The sequence below is a fragment of the Phacochoerus africanus genome, chromosome 4 (genome assembly GCF_016906955.1).
Source record: "Phacochoerus africanus isolate WHEZ1 chromosome 4, ROS_Pafr_v1, whole genome shotgun sequence".
Lineage (NCBI taxonomy): Eukaryota > Metazoa > Chordata > Mammalia > Artiodactyla > Suidae > Phacochoerus > Phacochoerus africanus.
In genome coordinates, this window is record NC_062547.1 from 87,375,969 (window position 1) to 87,395,423 (window position 19,455).

Here is a 19,455-nt window from a genome sequence, read left to right on the forward strand (position 1 = left end):
CTTTGCCTTCCAAAAGCTGCAAAGACCCTCTAGAGTGCTGCTTCTTAGAGTGTGGTCCTTGCCCCCCCCGCCCACCGCCCCCATATCTTAGAGGGGGATGTAGGCCACCTGTTTCCAAAAGCATCCAGTTCCTGGTTCCCACACACCGAACCAAACTTGCTGGAGGTGTTGCCAGAAACTGTGTTTTTAACAAGCCCCCAGGAGATTCTTCACACACTGAATTCTGAGAGTCAGCTGGGAGGAGGTCTCATACAGAGAAGTGAGAGGTCTGCCTAGGCAGAGCAGTTCCGTGGTGTTGGGGGCAGAGGGGAGGCTGAGGCTGCAAAGAAGGATGAGGAGGCATGTGGCCCAGCTCAGCAGGACAGAGCTAGACCAGCTGTCCTCAGCACAGCTCACGAAGCCACATGAGTCACAGGGACCAGCTATCCTGCAGGGAAACCAGAGGGCCCCTGCTCATGTGTTGACCAGTAATCCTCAGGTGAGGGGCTCCCCACCCACCAGGACCTCCTCTTCAGAGCACAAAGCAGCGTCAGAACTGAAGGGATTGTGATGGTACCAACAGCTGAGCACTTTGCATGATTTTTTTTTTTTAAATCAGCTACCAAACGCATGTGCCCTGGCCACCCCGTAAAATACGATGACTATGGAAATGGAGGTATTTTGACTCTACTTAAGAAGAGAATCCTAACACACTAATAATTATTCTGTTCTTTGAGTTACAGTCTCAACATGCTCAACATCTCCTGCCTGTTGCCAATATCGTTTCCTCAGAGATCAGCCTCTCCCCTCCATTGCATCTCTGACTCTAAAGGCAAACTCTCAGGCTGTGGTTCTCAACTGGGGGCAATTCTGCCCATAGGCCCCCTTGCAGGGGCCATCTGGCAATGTCTGGGGTGGTTGTCAGAACTTGGGAAGGTGGTGGCTCTAGTGGGTAGAGGCCCAGGAAGCCGCTAACTCAAGGCCATCCTAACAACAGAGCTAGTTGGTGGTGTGGGACTTCCTGGGGGGCTTCCTGCAGTTTTCGTAATTCTAAGTGTGACTTGAAATTGGGTCACTATGCTGTACGGCAGAAATTGCCAGAATGCTATAAATCAACTATGCTCTAGTAAAAAGGAAATTAAATTAAAAAAATCTGAGTTCTAAAACCTTCACATTTTAGAAAAGTCTACTCTGAGTAAGTCATGTCCTGTAACCTGGATGGGCATGTATAATATTCCAGAAGTTAAGCACACTTTTCGCTGTTCTTCTGAAAAAAATTAAGGTCCATGCTACTATATGTCCAGGACGGCAGGCTGACAGGATGTGGAATCCAACTTGCCAGAGCAGACATAGCCTTGACCCTGCCTCTCCTGGGGTCCCAGTGGTTTCTCTGGACCACACACTGAAGTCACCTCTTTTTTTCCAGTTAACTACATTCTACGAATGGCAAAAACAGGGCTGCCCTGGTTATTAAGATGGGGAGTCCGTTTTACCGTTAACTGTCTTTACCTCCGCCTAAGGATCTTGGACTTTGCCTTGAAAAAATTCCAAGTTTGGCCAGCGTGGTCTTTATTGCTCCTGAATTCTTTTCTCCAGAGTTGGGCCAGCCACCCAATTCATGCTCCAGCAGCCTAAGCCACTGCAAATGTCAGGGAATCTCAAGGAATTTACCAAGTAGACCAAAGTACTTTCAGCCATTCCGGTCATTGCATGACCCCCGCATGCAAGACGCTTCTCCCTCCTGTTAAACCTGTTGGTGGTTTGGCTGCCTGGTGGCCCCTCTAGACCAACAAGGACTCTGGTCTACAGAACACCCTCAGCAAGCCTCTTTTCTTCTGTGTCTGGAGCTTAATTTACTTGTCTTGGCCAGTGATAATTCTTTCTTGATGTCCACTTGAACTCTCCATAGCCAATCAATTTGCAATCCTACTTCTAGAGGGGTCATTTTCACACCCTGTTCTGAGCCATCAGCAGCAGCCAGAGACAACAGGTCCACTTGTCTGGTCCTAATTTCTACATGACCCACTCTTTTAAGATTTCTCAAACCCACTTACATATTTTATCACTCCATTTCCTTCTACAAATGTCACAATCTAAAAATCTTTAGGAAGTCTTTTACGTGTCTTTCCTGTTTCTGTCTGACAGGAGGGACAGAAGAACTAACATCCATGACAGATGCTTAGGTGTGATTCAGCTCAGACCTTATGAGCCAGGGGCCACATGCCTATGCCCTGTACCTGCTGTGGGGTCAGAGGTTTTTGATTTGTTTAAATGGAATTAGAATTTGAGCTTCAAGAGCTTGCCTTTACAAACTCTGAAACAAAAAGTAGTTTTCATATTCATAATGAATTCTGGCAAAATAAGTCTATTTATTTATTTATTTATTTTTACAGCCACACCTGTGACATATGGACCTTGGGGCCAATTTGGAGCTGCAGCTGCAGCCTGTGCCACAGCCACGGCAACAAGAGACCCGAGCCACATCTGTGATCTGTGTTGCAGCTCACAGCAATGCCAGCTTCTTAACCCACTGAGCAGAGGCCAGGGATCGAACCCGCATCCTCACAGAGACACCGTCAGGTCCTTAACCTGCCGAGCCACCACAGGAACTCCAAATACTAGTCTTAAAGTGAGCCTCCCTGGTATTCTCAGTATCAATAAGAAAGTAGAGAGTTTTAAAGGACAAAAGTAACAAAGAGTGGAAAACAAAGAACTAAGAACTTACACATAAAAATCAAGATACTTCTTTCTTTGTGAACTGGCTGGTATCACAGAAGGGAGAAGGCAAAAACCCTCTGTTCAAGCGACTTGACACTGAGAATAGATAACCCTCAGAGGATGAGCTTCTGGCTTATCTAAATGGACAGCTGGGCAGCCGTTCCTGGTCCTGGGGACCACGGATGTTCATGTTTCCAGCAACTATAGGCTTTCCAGTCCCTTCTGCACAGAGGCAGAAAGAATCGCTGCTTGTTCACAAGATACAAGGCCATCAGCCAGCTTCCCTTCCCGAAGCTTAAGAAAACCCAAACACGATCCACAGAGAGGATTATGCCATCTGTTCTTTCTGAGTCCCTCACACACACCCATAAAACACCAAGTCAACTGAAGAATCAACTAGAACAAGAGTCTCCTCCTGACTGGAAGCTTCTGGAAAAGCTTTCTGAAAGACTATTATTCTTTCAAATGCTGTGTGTCCCTTCTGTGAGGAAGAGAGCTTTTCCCACCCCAGAGACATCAGGCTCAACCACGGGACCTGTCCAGCCAATTCCACGTGCCACTGTGGGGACAGAAGGGCTCAGGAGGCAGTCCTTTGTTGTCCAGCTCTCTCCCCTCTCCCATGAAGTCACAAAAACTCCAGACAGAGACCACTCCGTCAGCCTGGGTCCCTGACAACAGGACGCAGAGGCACAGCCAACCCTTGACACCAAACCCTCAGTTGCCAATGCTGAGAGATTTTAGGGCCCCAGCACGACCCAAACCATCTGGGGGCTGAGCTGCTGGCAGAGCCAGTGCCTGTCCATCCTGCCTGGCCTTGGTGTCGGGTTGCAAGCAATTCCACCGTCCCCTAGCCTACCCGTGGCAAAGAACTGTTTGAAATTAAACGACCATGAAAGTCATCTAACCTAGTGAGACACATGAAAGCTTGGCAACTATGTCAGAAGCATTCACTGTACAATTTGCCAAGGTAAGCCACTGCGATAAAAAGTTTACGCTCTTTAAGATGTTTATTTTAGGGTTAATGAATGGAAGTACTAAGAAAGACAAAAAACTCCCTACTGAGCCAAGGGACATCAGAAGTGACTCAGAGCGACAGAAGAATCACTTCCCACCCCAGGCGCTTCTCGGAGCCTCCTACCAAAGAGTCTGCCTCTCTCGCTGTTGCCTCGGCTTCCCCTCTCAGCTTCTATTCCTTCCACTTGAGGTGGATCCCGCCACCGTGTGCAGCCGCCAGCTAGGACCTCAGCCGGCGAGTGTGTTTCTAACAAGAGCAAGGCAGGAGCTCTAAGCTCTTCCCAAAGGGAGGCTCTGGCCAGACCTGCCGCTCAGCTGGCACCGGGTGTCAGGCCAGGACAAAGCTGCGGGCTGCCCTGAGGCCTGTCCCCAACACGAGTCAGGCCAGGACTTACCGAGGAATGGAGCCCACGGGGCTGGGGTGAGGGTGTCCACGAGCGGAGGGGGCAAGAGACCATGGAGGAGGACAGTGGGGATGACGAGGCCCTGGCCTCTGGCTGCGAACAAGATGCAGTGGCAGCTCCAGAGGCAGGGCAGTCAACGCGGAGAGAGTGAAAAGCTGAGCCAATGGGGCGCGAGGTGGAAGGAGTGAGTCACAGGCTGACAAACGACCACGGCCACCCTTGAACTGTGTTCGCGTCATCTCCACCACGAGAATCTGAACATTCCCTCTAGGAACACAGTCATTTCAGAGATGAACGTGGCATTAGGGTGAAAACTGGCGGCTTTCACGAGGAAGACATTCATCAGCTCATAAGAACAATTGTCACTTTAAAAATAAAGTTATTTTGAGTTCCTGCTGTGGCACAGTGAGTTAAGAACCCAACTGCAACAGTCAGGGTTGTTGCAGAGGTATGGGTTTGGGTTCAATCCCTGGCCCAGAGCAGTGGGTTAAAAGGATTTGGCACTGCTGCAGCTGCAGCATTAGTCGCGGCTGTGGCTCCGATTCAATCCCTGGCCTAGGAACTTCCATATGCCATGGGTGCAGCCATAAAATAAATTGAAAAAAATAAAGCTGTTTTATGTAGGTATCTCCTCCTTTTGAAATGAGTCTCTCTCTCTATATGTAAGTACACACAACACACACATACATACACACACACCAGCAATATATCATCCTATTAAACTCAATGATTAGTATCAAAAACATTAATTTGGAAATAGTCACAGGTAGTTAAAAAATGGCCAAAAAAAGTTTTTCTTTCTTTGCATCTCCACTGGCCCTGAAAACTTTACCCATTTGTGTTACTGACGGAAGAAATGGGAGTGGTTAATGTTCAAGCCGGGTCTTAGTGCCAAGGTTCCAAGCAGCCGTTAAGGAGGTGTCGGGTGCGAATCCACGGGCTACAGAAACCTCATCCCAGCATGGCCCGGGGACAGGCCAGCTGCATGACTCACAGACAGGGGTTCCAGCCCAAACCCCAACCCAGGAACTTTCCAGAGGGCATAGGGCAGGCGAAGCTCATCACAGCAGCGGCCTTCGCCCAGGATCCCATCAAAACAAACACCCAAGCATATCATGAAGCTCTCAGCTGCCATCAGGTTTACTGGCAAAGCCCTCAGCAGAATGACGCATTTCTAATAACCCACTAGAGGATTTTTATCAGTGAACTGGGCCCAATGATTTAAGAAAACCGTATCCTAAAAACCAAGACCTAATTTGGGATTTATCCAGGGACCAAGACACGGCTAGTATTGCTCACTTAAAAAAAAAAACAAAACTGTGTCTATATTCTCGTTGAGGTCACTTCTGTTTCTAAACATCATTTCTAAGCACCACTGAAATGTCCAAACTCACTTCTTTTTATAATTTCACTCACATCGATGCCGGCTTTTCATAACCAATGGTACAACCTGCAACCTTAAGGCGTGAACTGCCCTGTCTATGTGTGCACAGTACACACTTCCTGAAAGCCAACGAGAGCAGAGAAGGATCTGGAAACAGCAATAAATACACATGCAATAAAGAACACCACATACAGGTGGATGTTCACAAACATGGGTCTTCATAACTTAATGTGTCAAAAATCTTCCCTCTCAAGTGGCTTATTTCTCTCCAGTATTTAAGACCCATGAAATATTGTGTGATCAGGAACGTGCACACACAGACACACATTCACACCCATCTGTGATGTTAGATATTTTTAACATCTACAAAGTCAGCCAGACAGATGTGCATACTGCATCCACGCCCAGTTCATTAAACCCTGTCCATCTCAGTGATTTCACAGCCAGAGATCAAGTCACCCAGTGTTTTTCAGCTTTCCCTAATGAGAATACCAAATTCAAAACTGCGGACAGGTTTAAACTTCCTTCACTTATTAACTAGAGGAATTCCCCAGATATTCAGGATTCAAAATGTGTTTCGAAAACAGATGAGCTTAAGGGTAGCTCCCAAATGGATGCACACTCTTGCAGGACAAGCAAGTTCAACACCCAGCTGCCTGCAGCTTCAGGTATCTGCACATCAAGAACTATCCTTTAAGGCAGGCGAGGCCTCAGCCTGCATTTCTGAGCTGGCCTAACAACTCAGGAATGTACCGGGCAGGAGGAGGAGGCCCGGTGAGCTGTCCTCATTGCAACCTAGATGAAGTCAGGCTCGAAGTCCACGATGGTCAGAGAAAATGCCATTCCGGAAGCCTGAACCCTGGCACTTGCTCACAGGGTGCAGTGCTCTCAGGCAACAGAGGCTTGTTGTTACAGATTCTAACAACAGTAAACAGAGATGAGTGCAGAAGAAGAGAGTATTATATGCATCAAAGACCAGGCCACAAAAAAAAAGCAGGAGTTCCTGCTGTGGCACAGTGGGTTAGGGATCTGACTGCAATGGCTCGGGTTGCCTCAGAGGTGCAGGTTCGATTCTCAGCCTGGCACAGTGAGTTAAAGGATCCCGGGCTGCCTCAGGTGTGGCTGGGATTCAGTCCCTGGCCCGGAAACTTCCATGTAGTGCAGGAGCAGCAATTAACAAACAAAGTGGCTGGAAATGCTGGGAAAACAAATGGCTTTAGGTTCACTTTCTTAAGAGATACCCCGGAGTTCCCGTCGTGGCGCAGTGGTTAACGAATCCGACGAGGAACCATGAGGTTGAGGGTTCGATCCCTGCCCTTGCTCAGTGGGTCAAGGTTCCGGTGTTGCCGTGAGCTGTGGTGTAGGTTGCAGACGCAGCTCGGATCCTGCGTTGCTATGGCTCTGGCGTAGGCTGGCAGCTGCAGCTCCGATTCAACTCCTAGGCCGGGGACCTCCATATGCCGCAGGAGTGGCCCAAGAAATGGCAAAAAGACAAAAAAAAAAAAAGAAGGAGATACCCCAACCCCTTGCTCTCTGGCTTCACACCTGTAAGGGTTGCTAGGCAAGGGGGCAGAGAGGAAGCCCGTCCTGGTTTACACATATCCAGTGCCAAGAACTCCACATGCCTTGGTGGCTTCTGCCACCAACCTCTTCTGTGCCTCAGGCTGGAGTGGACGCTTCACTGAGAACCTGTGCAGCTCAGAAACAGAAAGGCGCTCAGCGACGGAGCCCCTCAGAGGAGGAAAAAAAAGACTGTTTTGGTGAAGTAAGAAAAAGGGGCGTCCCTGGGGTGCCGGCACGTTCTCTGAGGTGGCTGGAGTTAACAGCCTTTGTCGTTACAGCAAGCATGTCCCACGGCACTGACCATCACCGGCCTTGCGAGAAGACACACACATGCGGCAGATAAAGTCCCTTTCTGCACATCCCATGTGCCCAGCCATGAGTAGGGTGACTGATCATTTCAGGTCCCAGCCCAAAATGTGGGCAGGACAATGCTTTGGGGAAGGTCTTTCAGGTTCGGGCACAGGATGAGGGTGGGCTCAAAATGGTTACCCTTTTGAGGGTGCAACAAATCTTACTGCCCCCAACCCCCCTGCGTCCAGCCAATGAGCTCATCCAGAAAGGTAGTCCTGGGGAGTGATTCAGTCTGGAGCCAGACCGTCTGGATTTGAACCCTGGTTCTATCACTTCTAGGGGGTGTTCTTGGGCCCAGATGTGCCTCTGTACCTCAGTTCTTGTGTCTTTAGATAGGGTAATAACAGAACCTACCACACAGGCCTGCTGGGAAGGTCAACAAGTTAAACTAAGTAACCAGCTCAGAACAGTGCTTGGCAGATGCTAAGTGTGCCAGGCAGGTGGGCTACCCTTCCCGGAGTGGGATCCAGCCTCCCCTTCCCTCAAGCCCCCATCAATGCGACCACTTCTCAGGTCATGCATTCCTTTCCCCATTGAGATTTCCCAGTTCTAGGGCCCACCTGGCATGTGAGGATGAGCCTCACTCTCAAATACCCATTTTCTTTATGTAAAAAGAGTTGCCTATCAGAAAGGATACAAATGGCTACGAAAAAGGATACAAAAGGCCTATTTCCCCCAGACTCTACCTTTAACTAGCTCTGTGTCTTTGGACCCTGAAGCACAGTGATGAACAGTATCTACCACAAAGGGTGTAACAAGAATTACAAAAGCCATGCATGCAAAGCAAGGTGTGACTGTAAGTCCTTCAAGAGGTGGCAGGAATCATGACTACTATCATACTGATCAACACTTATTTTTCTGTTCTCAGAGGGCTGTTGCCACCAAAAAAAAAAAAAAAAAAATCACCTTCTAATATCAGTAACTCTGTGTAGACTGAAGCTATGAAATGGCAAAGTCATGAGTGGGGTCAAAAACACTCGACAAGACACAGGGGCAGCATTGGCTCTGGTCTGGACTCTTGGTTAAAGGTGTGTGACCACACACAGCTCCCTTAGCTGCTCTGGCTTCCTGTCTCAGGTACAAAGTGGGGGCGGGGGTGGGGGAGAAGGGGGATCTGAAGATCGCCACTGTCACTTTGATTTCCCAAACTCAGTCACTTTCTCCCAGATCAGGGGCTCCCCCTGAAGCAGGCGGCTCTCGATGGCCTATGCCTCTATTGGCTGGGAGAGGAGGACACTCTGTGGGTTCTGAGGAATGCCAAGTGCAAAGGCTGAACAGAAGCTCACATCTGAGTCCCGGGAGCTGTCCAAGGGCCACAGGCAAAGGTGTGGGCTATGGAGTCCCTGTTGTGGCTCAGCAACTGACTAGGAACCATGAGGTTTCGGTTCGATCCCTACCCCCGCTCAGGGGGTTAAGAATCCGGCATTGCCATGAGCTGTGGTGTAGGTCGCAGATACGGCTCGGATCCTGCTTTGCTGTTGCTGTGTTGTAGGCTGGCAGCAACAGCTCCGATTAGACCCCTAGCCTGGGAATCTGCACGTGTGTGGCCATCACAAGACAAAAAGACAAAAAAAAAAGAAAAAAGAAAGGGGTGGGGGGGGCTAGACTGGCTCCCTCTTCTCATCATCTTTTTTTTCTCCTGGGTAGGGCGGCCCCACCTCTAACCTTTCATTTCCAGGTCCAGACTGTCTCTCATTCTTGGAAACATAGCAGAGTAGCTCCCACTCCGGTCTTTGGGCTAATAACTAAAAATGGGGCCTTCTCTATCCTTCGCTTCAGAAAGGCACCCTGTAATTACAGAACCCTGACTTGCTGGGGGACATGACAGAACACGAAGTTTTGATCATTTTTAAAGTGTTGATATTTTGGTTTCCAACGTATTTCAAGAAGGGTGCCAGCTGATTAACAAATACATCTTAGTATGAGTTTTCCAGCTGGAGGAGCCACCAACACCAGAGACTCCTTTTTAAGTGCTCTGGTTTCAGGCAGGAGTCGAGTCAGATTCCTTTTATTTCAAGACATAAACCATATGAAACTGTCCAATAAAATCAATGTTTGCTGCTGTTTCTTTTCTGTTCCTTAGAGTCAAGCAGTACAACTCTCTCATCAGTTAGAAATGTCCCCAGAAGGCTGATTTGCATCTATCCATGGGCACTTATGTTGGATAAGTATTCTTATTAATGATCTAATAAAATGTCTTGTTTTGTTACGATCATTTCAAGTGATTCCAATGATGTTATTCAACATTCCAACCCCACGGCCTGGTGAGGAAGCTGCTGAGCTGACAGTAATTTAAAGCAATTTTCAATTTTACTTGCTGCTATCAGTGAGATCAGGGAAGGATTAAAAAAATTTTGTTTCTAAATTTTGGTCTTGAATGCTGTCAAAGGCAATATTTTCCCAGGGTTTGGTAAAATTGATGTGATGACAGTGATCACTGGAGACACAGCAAAGGCCAGGGGTGGGAGGTTCCCTAAGACAAATTATTTGGCAGTCAACCCCACACCCCCTAAATCACAGGCATGGGTTATGAGAAGAAAGCTGTGTCAACAAGAACAACCCTCACAAACACAGCCAGTTTCACTCCTCCTAACTTCCTGAACTTTGTTCCAAACTGCCCTTTAGGCGAGGTGGCCATTCACAAAAGCAAGGGCTGAACTGTCTTCAGCCTTTGGGATACAGGCAGGATGAAACGTATGGCCCTTCTAAGGCCACTCTGTGTAGGTGGATAAGGGGCCGATGACTGAGTTGTGCACATACAGACACACCTCCCACCCTGCCAAGAAGCCAAGGGCCCAGAGGCTTAAAAGGACAGAAGGCACATGAAAAAATGCTCAACATCACTAATTATTAGAGACCAGCAAAATTCAAAACTACAGTGAGGTACCACCTACACTGATCAGAATGGCCAGCATCATCAAGTCTAGAAATAAATGCTAGAGAGGGTGTGGAGAAAAGGGAACACTCCTACACTGTGGGTGGGAATGTAAATTGGTACCACTATGGAAAACTATACGGAGGTACCTCAGAAAACTAAATATAGCACGGCCATAAATGATCCAGCAATCCCACTCCTGGGCAAACATTCAAACAAAATTTTCATTGATAAAGATACATGCATCTCTATGTTCACAGAAGCACTATTCACAATAGCAGATGAATGGATTAAGAAGATGTGGTTTATATACACAAGAGAATACTACTCAGTCATAAAAAAGAACAAAATAATGGCACTTGTAGCAACATGAATAGAACCAGAGACTCTGATACTAAGTGAAGTAAGTGAGAAAGAGAAAGACAAATACCATACGATGGCACTTATATCCAGAATCTAATTTATGGCACAAATGAACCTATCTACAGAATAGGACCAAACTCATGGACATGGAGAACAAACTTGTGGTTGCTCAGAGGGAGGGGGAGGGAGTGAGATGGACTGGAAGTTTGGGGGTTGTAGATGCAAACTACAGAATTTGGAGTGGATAAGCAATGAGATCCTGCTGTATATCACAGGGAACAATATCTAGTCATTTGTGATGGAACATGATGGAGGATAATGTGAGAAAAAGAATGTATATATATGTATAACTTGGTCACTTCATATGCAGCAGACACTGACAGAACATTGCAAATCAACTCTAATAAAAAACTTTAAAAAAAAATGACAGAAGCAACTAATTGCTGAAGTACTGGGTAAAACTATGCAAGTTCTGCAAAAATAGCTCTTATTTTCCCCAGGACCCAGAAGATTTGATTTCCAATCTTTTTTTTTTCTATTCTTATCTCATTGTACCCCACCTTTCTTTGAGAATAATGCTCCTTAAACATCTACTGACACTAAAGCACTTAAAAAAGAGCCTCCTATTGTAGTACTGCATTGTAAGATTCCCCAACTGGAGGATTCCTATTAATATGCATTGTTGACCTTTGTTTATCATGGTGATTAGCAACTGCTAACTTTTATTGAACTAAGCACTGAAGCTCTAAAAAGGTAAGACAAGGCAGGTGCTCACACCAAGGTGTGTGTGATGGCCAGGGGCGGGCGGTGCGGGGGAGGACAGGGGTTGGATGCAAAGATATTCTTACTGACCTCATGGAACAGTCATTAAACTTGGAATCAGGAAGCAGAGAAGAAAGACCAAGACCAAGATGAGTGTGACAAGCTAGTGACAAGTGTGCTCAGGTGGGTGGGGCAGTACTAGAGCAGGAAGAATCCACAATAAGGTTTTATCGGGAATATAACAAATGAGAAGTAAATCCATCATTTGCTGGTTCAAATGGGAGAGTCACAGCTCAGGGGGAAAAGGATGGAGTTTTTCTGCTTCCGCTGGACGACCCTGAATGGTGGCAATAAAAACACTTCTTAAAAAAATGCTAAAGGGCTGGGTCATGCTGACACAGCTTATGTTCGGAGCAAAACAGAAGTGGCTGATAACGCTCATGTTTTTTTGGTGTGTAGAAATGGTGCCCCAAAGGGGTGAATGATACTTAATGCAGGCATATCTGTGAGCTGTTTAGGATGAAAAATTTTAAACAGAAGAAGGAAAATTAATCTTATGTTCTAATAGCTCCCTTACCCATTCAAATTCACTTAACTTATAGGATTATGGGAACTTTTTATGATTTCAAGGAGCCAGGATGACCTTGAAGTGAGTCTGGCTTTCTGACTCAAATTTGATCAAAAATGAAACTCGGAGTTCCCGTTGTGGCGCAGTGGTTAACGAATCCGAATAGGAACCATGAGGTGGCGGGTTCGGTCCCTGCCCTTGCTCAGTGGGTTAACGATCCGGCGTTGCCATGAGCTGTGGTGTAGGTCACAGACACGGCTCGGATCCTGCGTTGCTGTGGCTCTGGCGTAGGCTGGTGGCTACAGCTCCGATTCGACCCCTAGCCTGGGAACCTCCATATGCCGCGGGAGCAGCCCAAAGAAATGGCAAAAAGACAAAAAAAAAAAAAAAAAAAGGAAACTCATAGGATACATGGGGTTTTGGCAGTTTAAGACATAAACACGCTTCTGACATCAAGCCCAGATGGTTTTAGGAGGCTGGTGGGGTGACACCAATAGGTGTGCTTTGCCCTCTTCTGTTTCTGTTCTAGAATGTGATATCCCCTGGTCTTAAAAACAAAAACAAAAAACAAACCAAAAAAAACCTGCTAAGGAAACTCTTTATCATTCAATGTAGTTTGTACTGGATGAAATAAATATGCCTTAATTTGGCTCCAGAAAATATAATGGCCCCCACTAGGGGAAGAATCTGTACGAAGTGTGGTCCCCAAAAGGAATGTGCAATGCTTTTTGCAAGCTGTCCCTTCCCACTAAATTCCCTCTCAGCTCCTGACCACATGGGACCTTTTCAGGAGAGGAAAGAAGGGGGCTCCAATGGATGTGGTTGAGAAAACTACAAGTTTTCATCTTATGCACGACACTTAGTGCTTATGGGGACCTGACTTTCCTCATCAGAAAGAAAGCAACATTGAAGCAGCCTGGCTGGTAGTATTCATTCCTCAGAAACCATGCGATCTCATTTCTGAGAGTGAAGACAGCTCACATGCACCTATGTCGACAGTGACCTCTGAAGATTGTTCATGGTCCTGGTTTGGAACCAGTGCTGAGATACCAAAATGACAACTCCCTATCCTTGGAGGAGTCACAGGCCATCGGGAAGTTAGCAGGTAGGCCCAGCAGAGGTACCAAGGAAGCAGTCAAGAGGGGGTGCCCACTTCTGCCTGGAGGGGAAAGTGGCCAGCACACGGCCTACTCAGATCAGGGCCACCCCTCAAAGCCAGGGTGTGGGGTGTAGGTGGGGGGAGGGTGGTGGGGGCAGGAACGTGGCAGGAGGAGAGAGCAGGAGCCGTCCTGGGAGGGATTGGCCAGGTCATGCTTGGGATTTTGAACTCTGTCTTATACGTTATGATGAGAGGCCCCCTACAATATTTTTAGCATAGAAGTGACAAAATCAGACCTGCATTTTTAGAAAAGTCATCTCTAGGACACCTGTGATGACAGAAATGTTCACATATTGATAACCCTCTTCTTATACATGATTTAACTCGAATTTTACGCTCACTACAACAGCCTGCTTGTGGCCTATCAAACACACATTGTACATCTGTAATTATTAAAGAAAAGGGCACAGTGACCAGAAGTAAAGAATGTCTGTGTTAAAAATAAAGATTAAATGCCTCTTTATCTTCTTCTTCCTGAGAGGATAATATGTGTGCTCCTTGACGGTAAGACTCCCTTCCCAGGTTTCAAGGCCATGTGGACTTGCCTTGCACATGCTGATCTGTTTTTAATGAAACCTTGAAGAAATGTAACTCTGACTTGCTTGGTGTTCTTTGTTCTGACAAGATATAAAACGGTGCTGAAAATCATGCCTCTGGAGTTATCATGTTCCTCAGCTATCTGGGAGGCTGTCTCTGGAGCTACCCTCTTCGGTTTGGCTCAAGCAAAACTCTCCTCCAGTCCTATTACAAACTGTTCATTGATTATTTCCATGGACACCTTCAAGGGTCAGGCAGGTATCGGAATAAACCTACCCTGAGTGAGTGCATCTGCGTGTGCCCCTTGCATACATGCATGCAGAGCTGCACACTTGCTCCACAGGAGCTGGAGATCACCAGGTTGTTCAACACGGGCAGCTGAGCCTGGATCCAGCGGATCACCGTCGTGGGGTGGGAGGGGGCACACCTGCAGAGCCGGGGATCCAGGGGAGGAAGGATAAGGGCAAGGACTACCACAGCAGAAGGGGCAGGTTCCAGAAGCAGAAGAGGGACAGTGAGACTGGGAGGCTAACTGGCCCCGGAGGCTGTCGGGAAGAGTCAAGGATGACTCCCAGGTTTCTATACTACTTGAGTGAATCCATTTCCTGGAGCAGGGCTATGTTGGGAAAGATGATGAGTCTAGCTGGGGTCGAGAAGAACTCGCGATCACTGCGGAGGTACACCAGGCACTGGGGCATGTGGGGGCTTCCCTGGTAAAGGGCGCCATGGGTGCGGATGAGCTCCCCGGGAGCGGGTATGCACTAAGAAGACAGAAGGACCAGGATGTGCCCTGGGGAATACGAGAAAACTGCCAAAGTGACGGAGGCGCGGGCCAAGCGGGCAAGAACGAGGTGACCACGCCTGCAGGAAGGCAAGGCGGCGAGAGAGGTGAGTTTGGGTGGCCCCAGTCCCACAGGGCCACTGACGTCCCAGGAAACAAACACGGAATCCTAAAAAGAGGTAAGGAGATGGCTGAGCAGGAGCTGGTCAGTCTTGCTGTGGTCGGAGATACTCTTCGAGATGGTCTACATTGCATTTTGGCTAGAGCCTCAATTTCCAGGCCCCAACCATTTAATTAAAACGAGAAAAAAAAAAAAGTCCCACGGAGCACCTTATCTGGGGAGCCATTACAATAAACAGGCAGTTAGCACAAGGTCAAGACGAGGAAGAATGTGAACAATACAGCGCTCGGAGGCTGCAGGGGGCGTGAGGAGGGGGCGGGGCGGGGCAGGGGAAGGAAACCCTCTGGACAATGCACAGATGTTGAAGTGTTCGCTGCCAGGAGTATCAGACAAACAGGAAGACCTTAAACTTCTCCAACTGGGAAGGCTCGGGTTGGCCTGCTGAGCAGAGGGGCTGAGCACATGACTGGAACACGGAAACAGAAGGTTGTGATTAAGGCTGTGAGGGCTGCTCCACAGGATCCTTGCAGGCAGCCTCGGCTCCGCAGACCCCGTTCCCTGCACACTCCTCCGGGGCTTTGCCGCACCCACTTACAACACCCAAAAGAGGCCAGGATGCCAAATATCAAAATTTTAAAACTTCCTGCTGACATAAAGCAAAAAATTTATATATACGAAGCCTCTAAGTGGAAACCAAAGAAAAACTGGCGTAATTATCCATGCTCTGTTCCAATAATCAAATCACAAGGAAGGTATGGGAATTGTTGTTAGACACCCTTTGCATTTCAAAAGTTAGGAATTTCATGAAATGTTTTCCTCTTGTCAACAGTTGTATATTTTTGCTCTCTATTGAGCAATTTAAAGATATTTTTTAGGAGTTCCCGCTGTGGCGCTGTGGGTTAAAAGATCCTGCATTGCCGTGGGTTGAATTCAATCCCTGACACAGAAATTTCTATACACCATGGGTGTGGCCACAAAAAGAAAAAAAAATGTTTTTTAAATGATGCAAACATGGAATATTTCTTGAAATAACTAAAGTTTCAGAATACAATCTGGAAGGTAGTACTTAACCATTAAACACAAAGGGCCTGCTATATCTATAATAGGGTTTCTCAACTTCAGCACTTCTGACGTTTGGGGATTGGCTAATTCCTTGTCCTGTAAGTTGGAGGATGTTTTGCACCAGTCCTAGCCCTTTCCCACTATATGCCAGTAGCATTCTCCTAGTTGTAACAATAAACAATAAGTCTCTAGATGCTGCCATATGCCCCTGAAAGACAATTTTGCCCTAGATACCTCACTTGTAGTAAAGGCACAGGATCTAAACAGTGATGAGAGTCAAGTCCTGGCAGTGGCACATCCTGGCAGAATAAAGCTGGACAAGTAACTGACCTCTCTATGCCTCAATTTCTCCAGCTGTAAAACGGGGATAATACCTACTTCCTAAGGTTGCTAAGAAGATTAATGGGGAAATGCATGTCAAATACTTGGCACAGAGCCTGACACACAGTAAGTAAGCATTAAGAAAATGGCAGCAATGATATTATTTAAAAAAAAAAAAAAAAAAGAGTTGTACTCCATGACTTTGGAAGACAGAATTGAGCAGGCCATTTGCTTGGCCGGAAGGTACGAGCACACTGTCCACAGAGCTCATGTCTAAACAGTACATGGCACTTACGGTGAGAATGTTAGAAACACAACCACCATGATACTCAACCTTGATGGAAATCAAGATGCTTTAATCCCTGTAGGGATGTAAGGAGGCAGGGGGGTAGGAATAAAGGGAAAAGAAAAAAATGAAAAATTAGCTTTAGACCAAGAGAAATATTCTGGCATGAAGAGGAAATGGTCAAAATTCATATCTTTAAAAAAACAAAAAAAACCAACCAAACAACCAAAAAAGCTGACCTGGGCCATGCATCAAATGAACATGCTGAATTTGGGGAGAGTCCCACGGTAAGAGCTAGTGAGCATCTATGGAGTGACAGCTGGTCACTGAAAGGGAAGAGGTCAGTCCTAAGCGGCAGCAGCACGGAGTGAAAGGCAGGCGGGCAGATGCCAATGAAGTGGGGGAGGAGGAGAGGGACAGGCGTGGAGGGGAAAATCTCCGGTCAGCAGACAAATTACAGCTTCTCCCCGGTGAGGAGGGTGGCAGAGCCCCCAGGGCCACCCGGAGTCCACTGCCTTTGAGGAGAGCCACTAGAACCTCAGACAGGACCCCTGCACCCGCAGCTATTCCCTGACCTCTCGGTGCACTGCTGGGGTTTCACACGGCTCAGTGGGCAAGCCTGCCACAGGGACAGTGGCCTCCCTCTCAGCCCCATCCCCAGGCCCACCTGCACCTCCCCTCCACACCCAGGTGGCAGAGAGCTGCCCCGTGTAATCTGTGCTTCCCATGCAGCCTGGGCCCGGATGGAATAACTGCAACACCAACACGGTGAGTCAATCAGAACCCCAACTGTCTGGGTTTGGAAAGGGTCAGTGACTTTTATTGAGTAGCTCAAGTCTGACGTTTCAGTCATCTGACTCACAGAGAATACAACACTAAATTGGATGTAGCTCCAAAGTAGCCATTCACAAATACAACCAAGTCTTTGTGAGACAAAGCCTGGAAGTATTGAGTGAAACACCCACTTCACTGTCTTTTTCTGACCCATGATTTACTTGTAACTCAAGACCATGCAGTTGTCTATTATTCTGTCATCCCAGATGTACTGCTTTTTTTTTTTTTCCTCAAGTAAAATAAGTAACCCAGAATGGTAGAGGCTTGTGCCCAGAGTTCAAGGCCGCACACATTAACATGTGACCCTGCACCCACACATCTAGAACCTTCTGAGCCCAAGTCTTGTCCACTCAACCCCACCCCCTCCATGTGCTATTATGTTGTTGTGGGTTGAATGCATGCTACGAACCAAATGAGCAAAACAAGACAAGCCCCCATTCTTTCTTGAAGGGAGGCCACACAGTGGCCTGCATTTGACCCTGACATCAAAGACATCGCAGGGCATTTACATTCCAGGGAAATTTTTACACGATAAAAACTTTCACAGCACAGCTCAGAAGGTAAAATATTTGACATAAATGTAGCCCCCAGCCAGTATTAGAGGTTAGAAATGGGCAAAACAGGCAACCAATAGAGAGGTGACTTAAAATACCCTAAACCTGTTTGAGAAACTCCAGAAAGTTGATTCTAAACTCACTTTGTCCGAATTGATTTGGGAACCGTAACGGTTTAGTCCTGCTGGAGGGAGAAATGGGCTTCCCCAGCCAGCATGTGGCCCAGTCACCATTTCCAGAGTGTGTTCCTGTCAGTGACTGACTAAGTGCCGGGAGGACGAAGACGGGGCCAAACACCTTGGAGACAGAAAAACAAACGGAGTCAGTTACTATGTTCTTAACCGGGTTCTGTCTGGAAATCAGGATGCAAGACGCTGAAGATCCAGCTTCGGGGAAGCTCTTAATGCTGAGGGGATTTTTCACAAGTTCAAATGAAAACTCCCAGAAAGCTCAGACAGGAGGAAGGCTGACAAATGACAATGTGACTTTCCGACTGCCTCCGGGGAGGCACCGTCCATCAGCGGCACTGGGGATAATTTTTAATTCAAAAGGATCAAAATATGGATCAGCTACTGTCTTGTGATTTCACCTGATCCTTTTGTGTTTGCATTTTTTTTCTTTTTTTTTTGTCTTTGGTTTTTAGGGCCGCACCTGTGGCATCTGGAGGTTCCCAGGCCAGGGGTCTAATCGGAGCTGTAGCTGCTGGTCTACACCACAGCCAGAGCAATGCAGGATCCGAGCCACATCTGCGACCTACACCAACAGCTCATGGAAACGCCAGATCCCCAACCCACTGGGCGAGGCGAGGGAGCGAACCCGCGTCCTCATGGATGCTAGTCGGGTCAGCTACTGAGCCACGAAGAGAATTCCTGTGTTTGCAAATTTGATACACAAGGTCCCCTGCCTGAAAATGGGTAACGGCAGGCAGCTTCACTTTCCTTCTGGTAGAGCCAACAAATAAAGGATTTTAGATCTGACTTTATTTACAGGGAAAGAAAGGACAAAGGCTTGTGAAATTTTTGAATTTCATTATTACAACAGTTTTTAGTGTTATCAAAAGAGAAACTGAGCCATATCATTCAACTGGAGAAATCAGCTGCAGCCCTCCACCATCCTCCACCCCCAGCTTTATTTATTCAGAACCACGATGCCTGGAGGAAAATGTGAGGTGGCATCAAGGCTTCAGGTCCAAGTCCCAAAGAGAGTGAGGCATGGATGAGAGCCTCGGATGGAGAGTAACATCCAGTACTCATCCGTCTGGACTTGCCATTTCTCTTGTTTCTCAGTTCTGATAACTCTCTTGCTTTATTTTCTGAACCTAACAGCTGCTGGGAGGTTTCATTGATTACAATCGATCTCTGAAGCACCACCATCTGTCTACAACTGGATCTCTCCTTAGGGTAACTGTGCTCCCAGGAACTGAAAATCCTGACACGTTTAAACCACACCATTTCATGTGGGCCTCTGGCCACAGAGCTCTATCTGCTGTGGGCTTCTGCGTTCAAACACACAGCCCCAAATTGATACCACGATCCTAACTCAACCCTGTTTGCATGCTCCCTATTTATGCTCTCACGGTCCTTTACTGGATTCTTCTCCACCCATCGCCGCGTCGATGCGTTTGCTGCAGAACGTGTTCAGACAGCAGTAACTCACAGCCACGGTACCATTTATAGGCTTTCCAAAGCGGCATGGCCGGCCTAACTATGCACCATGCACACAGGGCTCAACTTCCTCCCTTACAGCTTTCGGGTAGGTGCTAGGATCTTGTTTCATGGGTGAGGAAACTGAGGCCTGGGCCATTTAATCGAATCAATAA

The 19,455-nt window shown here is 47.4% G+C and overlaps 1 protein-coding gene across 5 annotated transcripts in view; it reads right to left on the minus strand.

Moving 5' to 3' along the window:
- The window catches only part of LHFPL2 (LHFPL tetraspan subfamily member 2), a 176,672-nt gene that overhangs the window by 35,050 nt on the left and 122,167 nt on the right, over positions 1-19,455 (minus strand). The window contains exon 1 of one of the 5 annotated variants that reach the window (XM_047778169.1): positions 4,107-4,218. The exons of the other annotated variants lie outside the window; for them this stretch is intronic. The gene's annotated coding sequence lies outside the window, so the exon portion shown is untranslated. Of the gene's footprint in view, positions 1-4,106; positions 4,219-19,455 lie in introns of those variants that run through there. 5 annotated transcript variants of the gene reach the window in all.